This window comes from Lissotriton helveticus, chromosome 6, assembly GCF_964261635.1.
Source record: "Lissotriton helveticus chromosome 6, aLisHel1.1, whole genome shotgun sequence".
Taxonomy (NCBI): Eukaryota; Metazoa; Chordata; class Amphibia; order Caudata; family Salamandridae; genus Lissotriton; species Lissotriton helveticus.
Window position 1 is genome coordinate 35,489,413 of NC_136067.1, and position 5,704 is coordinate 35,495,116.

Below are 5,704 nucleotides of genomic sequence, written 5' to 3' on the forward strand. Positions count from 1 at the left end.
CAAATCAGAACGAAAACCCATGAATATTTCTGAAAGATTCAAAACCCCCGACAGGCTAGCCAAATCACCAAAAGAGATTTTGGTGCTAACTCTGTAAACCACATTTCTTTGGTTTTATAATTCTAAAAACCCTGAATAAAAAAATAGATTGTGTGATCATATTCTTTAGCATTGTGTAATCAATTACTTTGTACTGAAAGCTGGATGACAGAGTACTAATGCATTGCTCCCTATGTCTTAATCTTTTCAAGACAGAATTTACTTAGTGTCAATTTCATTGCAGGAAAGAGCAATAAATTACTTTTGAAATGGTGAGCCCACTTTTCAAATAGCAGCTTTGATTATGAATTTGTAATTTGTAAACTCTTTGAGATGAAAATCTGCATTCTCCAGTGACTAGTCTTGCACTCATAGTACTGTTTACATTTGCTTCGTTCTACTATACATTAATCTCAAATTGTATTTTACATTCATTCTGTACCACAGTGCGTTAACCGAACCATCATTAACTCTCCTTTAGATCAGAATGCCTGGTCATATTCCATATATTTACATGGTCTTTCAACACTGTATGTTCTGACATCTTTCTCTAGCCATTTTTCTCCTTGAAGACCATGTCACATTCTTTACATGTGTAGTAACTTTCCCTAGAGTCAGTAGCTTGATTGTACCGACTCTAGGGAACCATGTCTATGGTCTTTCACCAGTGTGGGTTCTCTGATGTGTTATTAGCGAACGCTTCGTCTGGAAAGCCATGTCACATTTAGAACATGTATGTTTTTTTCACCCGTCTGGGATCTTTGATGTAGATTTAAGTGTCCTTTGCTTATGAAAACGTTGTCACATTCCGTACATGTAAAAGGCCTTCTCCAGTGTAGATTCTCTGATGCAGCATTAGCCTTTCTTTAGCTTTGAACGCCTTCTCACATTCAACACATTTATATGGCTTTTCAGCAGAATGGGATGTAATATGTGCCATTAGTTGTCCTTTAGTTACAAAATCACTGCCACATTCACTACATTTGTATGGTTTTTACCCAACATGAATTTTCTGGTGTTGTGTTAGATGTCCTTTTTTTAAAAAAGCTTTGTCACATTCAATACATTTATAAGGCCTTTGATCGCAGTGAGTTCTTATATTATGGGTGACCTGTGCACTTTCTGCCATAAAAGACTTGTCACATTTAGTACAATTGAATGATTTTTTTCCAGTGTGGGTTCTCTGACGAAGTAACAGCTCATCTTTTGTTTTGAAAACCTTAGCACACATCACACATTTGGGTTTTTTGACCAGTGTGATTTTTGTGATTCCGCATTAGCTGTGCCTTTGATTTAAAAGCCTTATCACATTTGCCACATTTATGTGGTTTTTCACCAGTGTGAATTCTCTGACGTACATTCAGCACTTGTTTTGCCTTGAAAACCATGGCCCATTCAGATGGCCTTTCCATGGAGTGGGTCACACATTGTTTCATTAGGTGCTGGTTTAACTTAAAAGCTTTGTCACATTCAGTACATTTATAAGGCTTTTCCTGAGCATGGGTTTTCTGGTGTAGCATTAGACACTGTTTTAGCTCGAAAGCCTTGTCACATTCTGTACATTTAAATGGTCTTTCTTCAAAGTGGATTCTCTGATGTACCTTTACTTCCCCAAATGTGCTAAAAGCCTTGCCACATTGACTGCAATTATATGGGTTTTCCCCACTGTGGATTCTAAGATGTACCATTAGGCTTTTTTTAGTCGTGAATGCCTTTTCACACTCTGTACATTTATATGGTTTTTCCCCACTATGGATTCTATGATGTACCATTAGGATTTTTTTTAGTCCTGAATGCCTTTTCATACTCTGTACATTTATACGGTTTTTCACCAGTGTGGGTTATCTGGTGTCTCAATAGACCTTGCTTTCTCTTAAAAGCCTTTTCACATTCACCACATTTATATGGCCTGTCTTCAAAGTGGATACTCTCATGTAGCATAAGCTCTTTTGTTGTTCTAAACGTTTTGTCACACTGTGTGCATTTATAGGGTTTTTCACCAGTGTGGATTCGCTGATGTTCTCGTAGCGCTGATTTGTGTGAGAAAGCCTTGCCACATTCAGCACATTTAAATGGTCTTTCTGCAGAGTGAGTACTTTGATGCCGTGTTAGATTTCTTTTTGTTTTAAAGAACTGGTCACATTTGGTGCAAACATATGGTTTTTCATCTGTGTGGGTTCTCTGATGCGTCATTAGACGAGTCTTTGTTCTAAAAGCCTTGCCACATTTCGTACATGTATATGGTTTCACCTCAGAGTGGATTTGCTGATGCTCCCTAAGCACACATTTCAATTTGAATGCTTTTTGACATTCGGTACATTGGTATGGTCTTTCATCCGTATGGGTTATCTGATGCTGTCTTAAACTCCCCTTTGTCCTAAAGGCCTTGTCACATGCAGTACATTGATACAGTTGATCATCAATGCAAGTTCTCTGAGGTACTATTAGATGTTGGTCCATTTTGAAAGAGTAATCGCATATATGATGCCGTATTAAATGTCACTGTGAAGAAAAACTGTTCTCATTTAATTCCGTAAAGTCTGTCACTTATGTGCACTGCTACCTGTTCCAACAGATGCATACAAATAAAGGAGGTTGTACATATATTTTCTTCAAATCAAAAATAGATTCACAAGTATCTAAGAAGGATTTTAACTTGGCATGGGAAGATGTTCCTCTGGACAATACTGTCACCGCTCTTTTTTTCAATGACAAAAGACTTTAAAAAAGAACATCATCTTTTCCTTTCTTGTATGCCAGGCACCTGTTAGATTGGGAAATAAAAAAAATCATGAGAATAAAATACATCTGCATAAACTGTAATAAACTACATGAAAACTAAAAACAGCCCCTGACTGCGTGTACAAGTCAAGCTTAGTATAACCTGGAAAAGGTAGCACATATATGAAGGACACAGAGGCAATAAGACATTCACTATGCCTTAACATTTTTAAACAAAGATCCATGCTATATGTGAGTGATTAGCCTTGCCTACAGCAAAACACCTAGAATGACATTTCTCATTAAGGGAAAAGATTGGAAATCATTGCCACAGTAAACATGAGATGATGCCTAAAATATAATGCTTCAGAAGGGTAGTCACACCCCTGGAATGTATGTGAGAACTGTGTAGGCAGCTTCCAACTAAAAGGTATATGTTACAGGGCAAGACAAACTATGTGTAAGATGGTCACCCTGCTACGGCCCCATCTGACAGCTATCAGAGGCGGTCAGGTAAATTTAAGTTTTGCTGGCATGTAGTATGTCAAATATACATAATTATACTGCACCAATTGAAAACATGCATTACTGGACACCTTCTTCACCCCTCCGCAGGCTCTTGTCCACTCCTTATCCATAACCTCGCCCTCCAAATGGCCTTGCCACTAGTCTAGTACTTTCAGTTTCTTTACCTGTTTATTGCTCGTAGTGATTGGTATATACGAGAATTTAGTGATCTACATCGGGACAGGGCCAGCAGCATTGCCAGTGTCTGATTGTGGGGATGGCTTAGCATACTGTAAGATCTGACCTGAGCCTATCTCAAAGTTCATCTGCACTTCCTCAATTGATATAAACCTGTTCACGGTATACAGGTCTGCAATAGCTAGGCACCCCCTCCACATATGGACTTAGGTAGTCCATGAAGAAGTCCGGGAAGGTACTCCTGAGAAGGGGGGAGTAAGGAATAGTGGGATAGGAGGGCACATAGGGTTGGTAGCATTTGGGGAACAAACTACATACAATTTCCTCAATCACCCAGGTATTTTTTCATCGTTGGTCACGTGTGGCTTAACATTAGCCTTTGGTGGGTTCAATCTAGCTCTCCATTTACTCTACAACCGAAATCCCTCGCCCATATTTCTGCAGCAATAGTGGGAGAAGGATGATGGGTCTGAAGTTCGGCGGATGGCTTCATTAGCAGGGGGTTGATCTCGGCGGGTTTCCAGTCGTTGTGGATGGTGGCGGTCTTGATGGAGCAGTTGATAGTGCGGCGGAGCTCGGGCGATGGAGGTGGCTGCTCTATGAAAGATGTGATGCGGACAAGGGTCCGAGGGGGCTTCGGAATGGATGCTGTTCATGGTCTTGAGTGTGTCATCTGTGGCGAGCGGAGTCCAGTTGAGCAGGATCTGTTGGGGTGCGGCGTGGTTACGTGTGGTGTGTCGGGCATGGTGGGTGTCAAAACTATCTTTGATCTGCCTGATCTTGTGGTGGAAGAAGGTTCTAGGTTTGTTGCAGAGGTCTTGGGAGGGTGGGATGTCTGTGGTCTCGCTGTTGGGCCCGGCGAACTCCTTGACGATAGCAAAGAGTTATTTGCCATTGTGTGCGTTGGCGTTGATTCTGTCTTGGAGGTTTTCTTTGTAGTTTTGAAGAGGAGGTGGTGTGCATTAATAGCGGTTTTGAAGGTTGCTTGGGTTTCCAGGGTTTTGTTGTTCTGCCATCTCTTCTCGAGTTGTCTACAGATGTGTCTGGACACGTGGAGGGCGGGAGTGAACCAGCTGTCTTTCTTGGAGTGTTGTTTGCCAGGGGCCTTCTTGAGGGTTGCCACAGTGTTGGCACAGTTGGAAATCCATCAGTGGGGGTTGCGTGCTGAGGTGTTAGCGTCTGCTGATGTCGGTGGTGGATGGTTGGTGTGGTGAAGGCAAAGTGCACGCAGTAGTGGTCGGTCAAGAGGAGTTTGGTGGTGTGGCTGTAGGTGATGGTTCAGCTGGTTGAGCGGGTGCCCTGCTGGGTGCGTCAGAGCAGTGACTAGCTGCTTGAATCCAATATTGGTGAGGTTCTCCAGAAGGGATGTGGTGTTCTGGTCACTGGAGTTGACCAGGTGAAAGTTGAGGTCACCGAGCAGGATGTAATCTGTGGATCCGAGAGCCTGCGGTGTGAGGAGGTCAACAATGGCGTTGGAAAAGGGGCCAAGGGGCCTGTAGACGTGGGTGCCGTGGAGGGTGGTGTTGGGGTTGGTCTGGATCTGGAAATTAAGGTGTTCCATGTTTGTCTTTGGGTCGTCCACGTGAGTGGTTAGTCTGAGAGTGTTCTTAATGTGGATGATGGCGATGCCTCCTCCTGGTCAGTCAAAGCGGTCCTTGCTAGTGATTTTGTCGCTGTCAGGATCAATCCATCAATCATTTGTAAAGCGTACTACCTACCAGCGAGGGTCTCAAGGCACTGGGGGGGGGCGCTACTGATCGAACAGCCAGGTCTTAAGTATCCTCCTGAAGCTCAGCAGGTCTTGGGTCTGTCGTAGGCTCAGTGGGAGGGTGTTCCATGTCTTGGCGGCGAGGTGGGAGAAGGATCTCCAACAGGTGGTTGTTCTTTAGCTGCACGGGACGGTGGCGAGTGAGAGGTCGGCGGAGCGTAGCTGGTGGTTGAGGATGTAGAAGGAGAGCCGTCTGTTGAGGTAGGCTGGGCCAGTCTTGAGGAGTGCGTTGTGTACGTCGGTGAGGAGCTTGAAGGATATCCTCTTGTTGACGGGGAGCCAGTGCAGGTTTCTCAGGTAAGGGGTGATGTGGCTGTGGCGTGGTATGTCAAGGATCAGTCATGCCGAGGTGTTTTGGATGCGTTGTAGTCGTTTAATGAGCTTGGTCGGGGCTCCCGCGTAGAGGGTGTTTCCATAGTCGAGTCTGCTGCTGACGAGGGTCTGGGTGACTGTCTTTCTTGTATCTGTCGG

At 43.6% G+C, this 5,704-nt stretch overlaps 1 pseudogene; it reads right to left on the minus strand.

The window, feature by feature from the left end:
• Positions 1 to 521: 521 nt before the first annotated feature.
• LOC144762163 (uncharacterized) lies at positions 522 to 2,499 on the minus strand (annotated as a pseudogene).
• Positions 2,500 to 5,704: the final 3,205 nt, after the last annotated feature.